Genomic DNA, 12,743 nt, shown 5'->3' on the forward strand with positions numbered 1-12,743 from the left:
TTGTTAAGAACAGGTAATAAAATTTTTCTCAGCGCCCTCCTAGCCCACTTGGCAGAACATCCCGTTTGCAGGCAAGTCCTCCCAAGGACAACAGACACCTCGTTTTCAAGCATGTCCGCTGTTACCTTATCTAAACCTTGAAGGAGCCTCTCATTTGCAAGTAGGCCCTCCCAAGGACAGCAGACACCTCGTTTTCAAGCATGTCCGCTGTTACTTATCTATACCTTGACAGAATATCCCGTTTGCAGGCAGACTCCATCAAGAACAGTAATAGTAACGCAGTTACATCTGATTCTCTACACCCAAAGTTGCCTCAAAAAATGTGGAGTCATAGAACTGGGTTTCTTTGATGACAGGACACCCAAAGCTACTTGAATCTCTGTGGAGAGTAAAAAATGACAAATTCTATAATGACAAAACTTATAGAAATGTTAGGTTTTTCATGGTTAGCCAGAGAACAGGAGAAATAAAATAGCAGGGATTCCAAGTCTTCATGATCATATTTGGAGAATCAAGGAACTGGAGTACTGATGACAGGAATTTCCATGCTGCAGGACTCTTTGTGGAGAGTCAGGGATTTGAGGTTCTATTATGACATAACTTGAGATTTGACACTATAATGGTGAAACTCACAAAGTAGTTGAGATTTATGTATCTTAGGTAAATGGAGTTATATTATGACAGGATTCACATTTTTTTTTTTTGGCCTCTTGGTGAAAATTGAGAGATCTTGATTTTATGTTGACAGTACTCAAAGTGCTACTGTGGTCCATGCAGAGAACAATGGGATGAAATTAAATTGATAGTAGAATTCCCATCCTGTCTGAGCTGTACATGAAAAACCAAAACAACAATAAAACAGGTTTTCTGTTTATGGCACGATGCACAGGGCTCCTGGACTCTACAATGAGAGATGGAAAATGGGTGTTCTATGACAGCAAGACAACTGATCTTTATGTAGAGAAAATAAACTGTTTTCTATGATAGCATAAACACCAGAGCTGCTATGAGATATGTGGAGAGCCAGGGAACATAGGTTTGATAAATTGACCTCCAATGTTTTCTTGGCTTTACTTGGAGACATGGAAATGGGGTTCTATCATGTCAGAACTCACTCCAGTATATGGAGAGCAAGGGAACTTGGTTTCTATGATGACGTGACTCTCAGGACTGCTGTTCTCCATGGATATAGCAAGTGAACTATTTTTTTTTTTAATGTTTCCAGGAAAATCTGGTCTGGTGGAATTTACATGGAAATCACAAGAAACTGGGGTTATATGATGACAGGACTCTCAGTACTTTTGACTATCATATTAGTATTAAAGTTCATAGGAGAGTCATTGTATTAGTTTATACATATGTATACATACTAAAGAATTTAAAATACAAAAAAAGGGCTGGGGATGTGGCTCAGTGGTTGAGTGCCCCTGAGTTCAACCCGCATCACCAAAACAACAACAGCAACAACAAAAAACCCACAGGGGACTGCAATTCTAGGAGGTTGGACTATCTGTCCTGCTAATATTTATGTGAAAAGCATTGAAGCTGAGGTTCTATTTATGGAAGAATTCCTGGTCTCCTGGGGTCGACAAGAGAGACTGGTAAGTGGGTTTCTCTGGTAGCAGTGAAGCCAGAATTAGACAGGCAGTCAGTGTAGATAGGTAAATTGAGTCAGGTCAGATCTAGGAGGCCAATTTGAGTGAGTATGGGCAGTTGGATATTGTTCCCTGAGGGATCTTATCAAGAACCTGCCCCTGGGCTGGGGATGTGGCTCAAGCGGTAGCGCGCTCGCCTGGCATGTGTGCGGCCCGGGTTCGATCCTCAGCACCACATACCAACAAAGATGTTGTGTCCACCGAAAACTAAAAAATAAATATTAAAAATTCTCTCTCTCTCTCTCTCTCTCTCTCTCTCCTCTCTCACTCTCTCTTTAAAAAAAAAAAGAAAACATGAACATACATTAAAAAAAAAAAAAGAACCTGCCCCTGCTCCAACCCGTTGCCAAGGTAACCTGTCCCAAGATTTTCCCCCCCCTATAGGGAGCTATAAGGTTGTTCAAGTGTCCTTGGCTACTCTGCCCTGCCCTTCCCCCTTCAGCCCACTAGTTTTCCAAATTTTGGCCATCCCACTGGGCATTCCCGGGTCTTTCACTAGGCAGGAAGGAGAAAGATCAGGGGGAAAAGGCAGAAGAACAAAGGAATTCTAGAACATATAAAAAGGGCAGAACACCTCATCTCTTGGGATACCAGGATACCAGCTATGGCCCCCTTCTCCCTCTCTGTTACCCCCTTTAAAATAAACCCTGGTCATATGCTTGCTTTAGTGTGCTTCTCTAATTTTAAAACTTCAACATGTGGGGAAGCAGGACATGTCACTGATAACTGTTTACTGGTGACAAGTCCTTGCTTCCCCGAACGTTGAAGTGTAACACCAGAGAAGCATGCCGAGGCAAGTGTAGAGTGGAAAGTGGAAGGCTTTATTAAAGGATTTGAGAAAAGACTTCCTCCAGGAGGAAAAAGAGAATCCATGATGGGGGAGGTCTTCTTTTAGTCTTCCCACATTTTTGTCCTTTGTTTCCCTTTATGCTGAAGTGATAGAATGTAGGTAGGAAGGCCAAAATGTGGAAGATAGATGCCTGGAGGAGTTATCTAGGCAGGAAGGGCCTGGGGTGGTTTGATTAGCACTTCCCTATTTGCTGGGAGCTGTTTCATTAACAGTTCTTTAGAATGAGTTCTAGGCGGGCCTTGGGGACATTAACATTTCAATTTCCCCAAATGCTGCTCTGGTTTCTTGGACTCCAGTTTTTGATAATGGCCTCAATTTTCTTTATCTTACTCCATATTAGACCTGATTTATGTAACTACACTAACTACCTATCTTTAAATCTGGCTTCAGCGGTATCAGCAGGGCAGTCAGTTCCTCTGAACTCTATGTTTAGAAAAATGGAACTGGGGTTCTCTTGATGGTAGGACTCACAGTGATGCTAGGCTTTACATGATGAGCTAGTAAATTAGAGTCTGTGACAGCAGTACTCACTGGGAATCTTGGTTTTTTTGTGGAGCATCCAGAACCTGGGATTTTATCATGGCAGTATATCTGGGGTCTATGTAGAGAGCCAGGGACCTTGAATTGTGGAGAGCAGGATTTGCAGAGATGGTTACCTCCTCATGGAATGTCAGAAAACAGGACTGAGGGAGCCTTCTGGCTGGAGTGATGATGAGGTACACAGTAAGATGGACCTTAAACAATGGTGAGGGTTTTAATTAAGGCAAGGACATTCTAGGCACTCAGAGCAGCAAGAACCAAGGTGAAAAGAGAGGTGGCCAGTCATAATGACACAGGATTCATTTAGAGGAGTGGTTCTTAAATTTTTTGTGTCAAAGGCAGAGAGGCTGAGGCAGGAGGATCACTTGAGAGGTCTTGAATTTGAGACAAATTCTGTGCAACAGAGCACAATCCCATTTTTATTAATTATTAAACATTATTCATCACAAAGAGCCTTTATCATAAGATGGCATCAATTAGTTTTTGTTGCTTTTGGAATTGAAATTTAGTAGAGTTTGAGTTACTGTGTCAATTCCCTATGGCTGCTCAAGGACATTGCCACAGATAATGACTTAAGTGACAAAAAATTATTATCTAGCTCCTGTAGTAAGAAGTCTAAGATGAGTTTCACAGGGCTAAAATGAAGGTATGCCAAGCAGCAATCTCTTGATGTGTAGCTCCCAAAATAAACCTCAGCTCCATGGGATTACAGATGTGCACCACCAAGCCCAGCAAAAGATTCTTAATCATATCTACAAAATTCCTTTTGTCACTTAAGATAACATATTGAAAATTTCCCACAGATGAAACATGTATATATCTTTGAAAGACCATTATTCTGCTTATCACAATTAGTAATTTACTAATTGCACATTGGCACACATTCATAAATCCTAGGGACGTGGGAAGTTGAGACAAGTGGATCAAAAGTTTGAGGAAAGCCTGGGACACTTAGCCAGACCCTGTTTCAAAATAAAACAGAGGGCTGGGGATGTAGCTCAGTGGCCCACATCCCTGGGCTCACACCTCAGTACCACAACACACACACACACACACACACACACACACACACACTTATAAATGCATTACAAGTTAACATAAAATTGTTATAAATAATAATCAAAAAAGCGAGAAAAGCAGTATTGTTTTACTCTTTTGCAAATATTTTTAATCCTAGCATGATAAAATACCAGATTCTTGAAATTTGCTTCTGCATTCAGTTTCTTGGGTTAATGTAAGTCTGGTAGTCTCTGGTCAAATTCTGCTATACAAATGTGAAATGATGATAATAAAAAGGCAAATAATGTATTATACCATGAAAAGTTTTCACTTTATGGACCCTCTGAAAGAGCTTCTTGTTCCATAGGGGCTTCTAGATTATACTTTTGATGGTTGTTTTGAGTTTGTCTGAGATACAAGGTGTATGTGTGGATGATGACCTTGGAACTATTGTTGTCATATTGATCTCCCATCTATGATGGCCACTGAGTCCCCAAATGTCTGTAAGTTATACTGACATCAATAGAGGCTTTAAGAATTGGTAAAGGTGTCACTATGTTGTTTTTTTTTAATTTTTATTTTTTAGTTATAGATGTGTTACCTCTGTTTTACCAGTGAAGAGTCCTTGCTTCCCCAATGTTGAAGTATAACACCAGAGAAGCATGCTGAGGCAAGTTTAGAGTGGAAAGTAGAGGCTTTATTAAAGGACAGCAGAAAAGACTTCTCCCCTCCCTGGAGGAATAAGGGGACCCAAGAGGTGGAATCCATGGAAGGGTGAATGTGTTCACCTTTTTATAGCTAAGGTCTTCATCCAGCTTTCCCCCATTCCTGTCCTTTGTTCTGTTATCTTTCAGTGATGGAATATAGGATGGGGCACAGGTGGGCCAAAGGAGTAATCTGGGCAGGAAGGACTTTTGTATTAGCATCTCCATTTTTGCTGGGAGTTGTTTCATTAACATTTCTTTGGGATGGGCTCTGGGCCTTGGGGACATTAACATTCCAAGAGTTGTTCTGCTTTTCCCTGACTCCATTCTCAACATGGCCTTCATTTTCAATTTTACCTAACTACACTACCTATCTTTAAATCTGGCTTCAGATGGACACAATATCTTTATTTATTTACTTATTTTTATGTGCTGCTGAGATTCAAACTCAGTTCCTCATGCATGCAAAGCAAGTGATCTACCACAGAGCTGCCACCCCAGTCCACTATGTTGTTTTTGCTATTATTTTTGCAGTACTACGGATTGAACCTAGGGGCTCCTGCATGTTTGGCAAGTGCTCTGCCACTAGGCAAGATCTCTGTCTCTTCTTGCCCTTTATTTTATTGTTATTTTGAGACACAAGGGATGGCTAGTTTTCCCAGGTTGGCCTTGAACTTTCCAGGACTCCTCCTGCCTCAGCTTCCCAAGTAGCTGGGATTATATGTATGCCCTACAGCACTGGCTCACCACATGTTTTTATTTATTTATTTATTTACATTTTATTATTATTATTTCAGTTTTAGGTGGACACAACATCTTTATTTTATTTTAAGGTGGTGCTGAGGATCGAACCCAGTGCCTCATGTGTGCTAGGCAAGCACTCTACCACTGAGCCACAACCCCAGCCCTTCACCACACGTTTTTAAATGGAGAAAGATATGATTTAAACTTTCAAGTTACTTTAGTAGAATCCTGGTAACATTTTGTGGCAAAAAAGAAAAACCACATAATTTTCACATGGAGGGTGAGAGTAAAAAATTTGTCATAATGAGGAATTAAGAAAGTAATAGGGGGCTGGGGATGTGGCTCAAGCGGTAGCACACTCGCCTGGCATGCGTGTGGCCCGGGTTCGATCCTCAGCACCACATACAAACAAAGATGTTGTGTCCACCGAAAACTAAAAAATAAAATATTAAAAATTCTCTCTCTCTCTCTCTCTCTCTCTCTCTCTAAAAAAAAAAAAGAGTAATAGTTCAGGGTTGAGCTCTTGAAGCTGAAGAGGTTGCTAAAGATGTTCAGGTGGAAGGTGTGGCTGTGACTGCACAGGGCTATAGGGCCAGATAAGTGCTCTTTGGCATGGAGAGGTTCAAGGATGAGTGTTAGAAAACTCACCACACTGGCATCACTCTGCAAGACAGGGGGCCTGTTAAATTACCAAACAGAACAGGAGGCTGCTCTGGAGGCCTTTAGGTGATGATATGTGAAACCAAGTATCATATCATTACTAACACAGAACACAGACCTCCATAATTATCTCACTTCTAAATAATTTAAAAACTCATTTCTCTGTTTTAACAATGAGAATAGTAGCACAGTCAACTTCTATAAAATACCACATGGTAATAAGTTACTAGGGAGGGCTTATACTTGGCAAACACAGGTTATTAAGTTCATATGACACTAAGATGTGATACTGTTACACTGGAGCCTTAACTCATGTTCAACAGTCAATGGTTTGGGCTTTGCTTAAGCTCCGTGAGTGGTTTCTAGTGTGTCTCTGCTTGGGCTCACAGGAGGGCACCGTCTGCAGCAAGCAGCACCACCTAAAGGAGCCGACTCCATGGTCTACCGACTCACTCAAGTCGATTCCTTTCTATGGAACCTCCCGCTGTAAGGACACAGGGCAGCCTTGGCTTTAGCTTTCCTGGGAGTCCATTTGGGTGAGCAACAGAAGCTTGGGGATGCTCACCCTGGAATCCCAGCTCCAGCTGCACGACTGCGCAGATCGCGACCTGGAAAGAGACCCCGCCCTTGAGGCTCAGGGGGCTAGACCGAGCCCAAGCGCAATGGCAGGCAGCCCAGTGCAGGTGCGCTTCCTTCTCTCTTCCTCTGGTCCTCCCTTGCACACCATTAGCTCACCTGGACGCTACTGTGGGTCTGGTGTCCCTCGTGATTGCTTCCGCCCAGGTGAGCGCAGGCTCCCGACTTGAGGTGGCGTCGGAGAGCGAGAGGGCGGGCTCCGCAGGCGGGATGGGGGCGTGTGGGGGACCGCGGGGCGGCGGGGCGCGGAGGCTCCTGCCGCTGCTATATGGCGCTGCGGATATAGCGGCACGGGGGGTGGGGGTGGGGGGAGAGGGGCGCCCTGGAACGCGCCTTCCATGGCCGCCTTCGGAACTCTGACTGGGCGCTAAGGTCCTAAGGTGAAGGTCAGGTGGAGAGCGACAGCTCCCTCTTACTGGGCAGGCGGTGGTTGCATCCTTAATGCAGAGGGGTCTGCGCTGCTCCGGAGCCTGCATCTTAGAGGTCAGGGCTGTAATTAGCTGGAGGGACTCATTGTGTAGCAAAGGGATCTGCAGCCTGTGATGGCAGGATGTTCAGAATTGATGGCTTTGAGTGGTAAGCAATGGAATAGTGAGTCAATGATGTCTGGACTCCCAGAGCTGCTGCTTTTTTATATGGCGAACAAGGAAGCTGATGTTCTGTTGATAAGACTTGAAGTGCTCCCAGATTTATGAGAAACATCAGGGAAGTGTGGTTCTGTGATGGTAGGACTCACAGTACTGCTGGACTCTGGTAGTAAGGGAACTGGGATTCTATTGATGACTGGACAACTAGGACTACTGTCTTCTAGATAGAAAGACACGGAACTGTTGTCTATGACAGCAGTACACACAGGGCTGCTGCAATCATGGACACACAGAAAGTTGTGTTTCCATTTTATCAGAAATCCAAGGGCTGCTGGTGTCCACATGGAGAGGCAGGTAACTGGTGTTGTAGGATGGCAGAATTCACTGGGTTACTGGGCTGTATGATGGCAGGATTGACAGAGCTGCTGAACTCCATGTGTAAGCAAGGGGAATTTATGGTATGCCTCACAGTACTGCTGGGATCTGCTTGGAGAGCAAGTTAACTTGGTTGTATGATGGCAGGAATTGCCAGGCTGCTGGTTTTAAAGTGGAGAGCAGAGAAAATGGGTTTCTCTAATGACAGGATTCCTGGGGCTGCTGATATGTATGTTCAAGGGGAGATAATTGGGTTTCTATGACGGCAGAAATTTCAGGGCTTCTTGAATTTACATGGAAGTCACAGAAAATTGGGGATCTGTGATGTCAGGACTTACAAACTTGCTCTGCTCTTTGTGGACAGCTAGCTAAATAGGTTCTTATGATGGCAGGATGTGAAGGACTGATGGACTGCTGTAGAAAAGCCAGGCAACTTGGTTTCCATGATGGGTGGACACACAGTACTGATGGGCTGTACATCAGGAACAGGAGAATGGGATTCTATGTGGTCAGGAAATCATACTGTCCAGAATTTCCATTGCTAGTGGTCTATAATGGTCATGGTCTCAGAATTACCATGGCTGCTGGAATCTATTTGGAGATCCACAATGCCAGGGCTACTTCTGTCCATATTCAAAGCCAGGCAACTGGGATAATGATAGCAGGAAATGCAGGGCTTCTGGGCACCAATTGTACAGACAGATGACTGGGGTTCTATTGATGGATAGATGTGCAATACTGTTGAATTCTATATCCAGAAAACTGGAGTTTTCTGATGGAAGGATTCTTAAGGTTGATCATGTCTACTGGCAGATCCAAGAAACTTGATATCTAAAATGTGAACTATTGCAGAGTTGCACATGTCCACGTGGAGAGACAGGAACATACAGGATTGCTGTGCTGTATATGGAGACCCATCTAACTGGTGTTCTATGAGAGCAAGAATCACAGGGCTTCTGTGCTCCGTGAAAAGAGCTGACAGTTTCTTTTTTTTTTTTTTAATGGGGGATGAAACACCATAACTATTATAATTTTTTTACTCAGATCCACATTTTTCTTCCTGGAACTCTTTATGAGTCTGTCCCTCATTTTCATGACTTAAACAGATGGAAAGAACACATACACATTTTGCTTTGACTATCTTCTTCCAGTTCTTTGATGTAAAAACCTAGGAACAGACTTGAGTACTATGATAATTCTAATAATTCTAATTTTAACTTTTTGATGAAACTGCAATTATTTCACACACAGGTTACACATTTGTCTTCATTCTTACCAATGCTTGCTATTTTAAATTATTTTGAAAATGGTTATATTAACAGGAGTGAGGAAATTTCACTGTGACTTCAACTTACATGACCATAATTAATGAGACCTTAAGCATCTTTTCATGTTTGCTAGTGCAGTGTGTATTTAAGTTCTTTTTCAAGTTGAAAAATCATATATATATATATATGACTTTTATTTCTTTATGTGTGTTGGTGAGTCATAATAAGAAATCTGGACAAGGCACAGTGTTGGATGCCTGTTAATCTAGTGCCTTGTGGAGGGTGAGGCAGGGGGAATACAAATTCAAAGCCATCCTGAACAACTTATTGATACCCTAAATCAACTTAGGAAGATCTTATCTAAAAATAAAATAGTTGAATAAATAAATAAATAAAGGTACGGGGATGGAGCTCAGTAGTTAATTATCCCTTGGTTCAATCTCTAACCTCCTGACCCTTCAATCTATGAAGTAGTGTGTCTATTTGCAGCCAGGGAGGAGAACCATGATCTATGATTTCTGGGTGGCCCTGGATGGCTGGGTGCAGTGGAACCAACTCTGTGATTAGCTCATTGGAACTTGTGCCCTCCCACAAGTTTGGGGAGGATTGAGGATTTGGGAGGATTAGTTCCAATGAGCTAATCACAGAAGTTGATTAAACTTGTGGGAGGGTACAAGTTCCAAAAAAATGAGCTAATCACAGAAGTTTCAGGTGATCACCATGAGCAATTATTTAATAAATCATTAAGTGAAAAGCAAAAGGACAGGGGTTAAGGACCCTCCATGTTGCTGAAGGTGCTGGGAGGTGGGACCTGTAGAGGGCATGAAGGGACATGCTCTTTATGACTTCTTTTACCTGATTTTTGTCACCTGCCTGTTCTAGTTTATTATTTAAGATATATTTGAAAGATAAGCTTTGTGGTGAATTGGCAGTACTAAGTACACTCCTTTCTGACTCCTGTGAGCCACATTAGAAAAAAAAGGGGCCTTGAAAGCTCACATTTTTTTTAATATTTATTTTTTAGGTATCGACGGACACAACATCTTTGTTTGTATGTGGTGCTGAGGATCAAACCCGGGCCGCACGCATGCCAGGCGAGCGTGCTACTGCTTGAGCCACATCCCCAGCCCTGAAAGTTGAACATGGGAGGTATTTACATCTTCTTGAGTCATCTTCAATTTCTTTATTCTATGTTCTATAGATTTCATTGTAGAGATCTTTCACCTCCTTGGTTAGATTTATTCCCAGGCATTTTATTTTCTTTGAGGCTATTGAGAATGGAATAGTTTTCTTGATTACTTTCTCTGCAGATTAATTATTGACGTATAGGAAAGCTACTGATTTTTTATGTTGATTCTGTAACTTCCTACTTTGACAAACTTGCTTATTATCCCTGATAGTCTTTTGGTGGTGTTTTTTTTGATATTCTAAGTATAGGACCAAATCATCTGCCAACAGTGATAATTTGACTCCTTTCTTTCCTACTTTTAATCCCTTTATTTCCTTCTCTTGCCTAATTGTTCTGCCTAGAATTATATTAAACAGGAGTGGTGAGAGTGGACATCGTTGTCTTGTTATTGATTTTAAAGGAAATGCTTTCAGTTTTCTCCTGTTTACTGTGGGGTTGGCTTTAGGTTTTTTCATATATACCCTTTAGGGTATTGAGGTAGGTTCCTTCTCTCCCTAGTTTTTTCATTGCTTTTATTTTCTCAAATTTTGTGCTGAATTTTATCAAAGGCTCTCTCTGTACCTATCAAGATGACTAAATGATTTTTGCCCTTAATTCTACTTATGTGATGAATTACATTTATTGATCTGTGTATATTAAACCATCTTTGCATCTCTGGTATAAAACCAAGTTGATCATGAGGTACAATCCTCTTAGTATGTTGTTGAACATAATTTGATAATATTTTATTAGGTATATTGTTTTAAAAGTCTAAGTTCATCAATGATAGTGGTCTGCAGTGTTCTTTACTTGATGTGTCCTTATCTGGTTTTGATATGAGAGTGATACTAGCTTCATAGAATGAATTTGGAAGTGCTCCCTTCCTTTCTATTTCATGGATTAATTTGAGGAGTATTGGCTTTAGTTCTTCTTTAAAGGTCTGGTAGAATTCAGCTGAGAATCCATCTGGTCCCAGGGTTTTGTTTTTTGGAAGGCATTTTTTATGATTTCTATACATCATTCCTAGTTATTGGTCTGTTTAGGTTTTCTATGTCCTCTTGATTCAGTTTTTGCAGGTTGTATGTGTCTATTTCTTCTAGGTTTTCCAATTTATTGCAATATAAGTTTTCAATATAGTCCCTAATGTTCTGCTGAATTTCTGTAATGTCTGTAATTTCTCCTTTTTCATCTCTATGTAAGTCTTCTCTCTTTTCATTTTGGTTAGTTTGGCTAAATGCTTATCAATCTTGTTTGTCTCAGAGTTAGCCACTTTATTGCACAAAGTGTGTCCACTGAAAGCCCATTTCACTGAAAGCCCATTTCTGTGCAAGGGCAAACCTGCATTTACTTCCCCTTGGCCAGCCTTTCACATCCCCTTTTTGCAGCTGCCTGCTCTTTGCAGTAGTATCCATTGGACTTAGACACTGAACTTCTGCTGAAATCCAGAAGGCCTTGGTGGAAAACTCTTGTGTCCAAGACGAGGACAACCTGGTGTCTGTAGGACAGGGAACCTCCTGGCAGTAAGTAGGCGGGACTTATTGCCCCATGGGGAAGGGCCACAGGTCAGAGCAGTGCCCAGAGCCCAGCCAAGTGTAAGATCCCTTCTGCAGTCTTCCTTTCTGCATTTCTCCTGTGAATTGCTTTCATGTATGCTATGTAGAAGTAGCTCCCATTCCACCTGTTAATTGGATAATTCAGACTCAAGATCAGAGAGGCAGGGCCTGGGTGTTTACTCAACAGTTCTCAAAACTCCTTACATAGGCTCAGTCAGTATTCCTAGACATAACTTTGTCCCAGCCTCAATATCATGTGTAAACACCACATCATACCTATCAGCTTCTGACCCCACCACATTGCAGGGCCCAGTCTTAGATGAAGGAAAAACCAAACCCACTTGCATCGGATACTGAGAAATCTCAGATCCAAAACTTGAAAGAAAGGTTTAAGTCTTGAAAGGGGAATAGCAAATGAGGGCATTTATTTTTTTATTTTTATTTTCTTTTTATGTGCTGAGGATTGAACCCAGGGCCTCACATATATGAGGCAAGCGTTCAGTCACTGAGCCACACCCCAGCCCCACAAATGAGGGCATTTACTGCATGGTTCTCCAAACAATGTGGGTTACATTGAAGTATGGGCAAGTACCTATGTGGAATTACGTTATGGCTGCAGTGACTTGAAGCGTGATTACAAGCTGAATACAGATCTATGGAGAGGGGAGCAGGATCAATGCACAGAGGGTGGCAGTGCTAGAGCCCCAGAGTGCTTTCCAACCCTGAAAGCACCAGCTCCTCGCTGCCCATCTGGTGGGAACCAGGACAGCACTGCCACCGCCTGGCGCAGGTGGGAAACTACAGCTCAGAGTTGTTAAGTCACATAGCCAAACCATGCAGGCTTGGGCCAGGGTGCAGCCTAATTAGAACTCAGAAATCACGACCTGGAACGCAGCCCTTTCTCCCACTCCAGCTCCCTGGATTGACTTTATGGAGCCTGGAGGGCACTAGCCCTTCCCAGGTGTGGCTTCAAGGGTTCCGGGTCTCCACACTCTGCTGCCAAA

This window comes from Urocitellus parryii, unplaced genomic scaffold (genome assembly GCF_045843805.1).
Source record: "Urocitellus parryii isolate mUroPar1 unplaced genomic scaffold, mUroPar1.hap1 Scaffold_350, whole genome shotgun sequence".
NCBI lineage: Eukaryota > Metazoa > Chordata > Mammalia > Rodentia > Sciuridae > Urocitellus > Urocitellus parryii.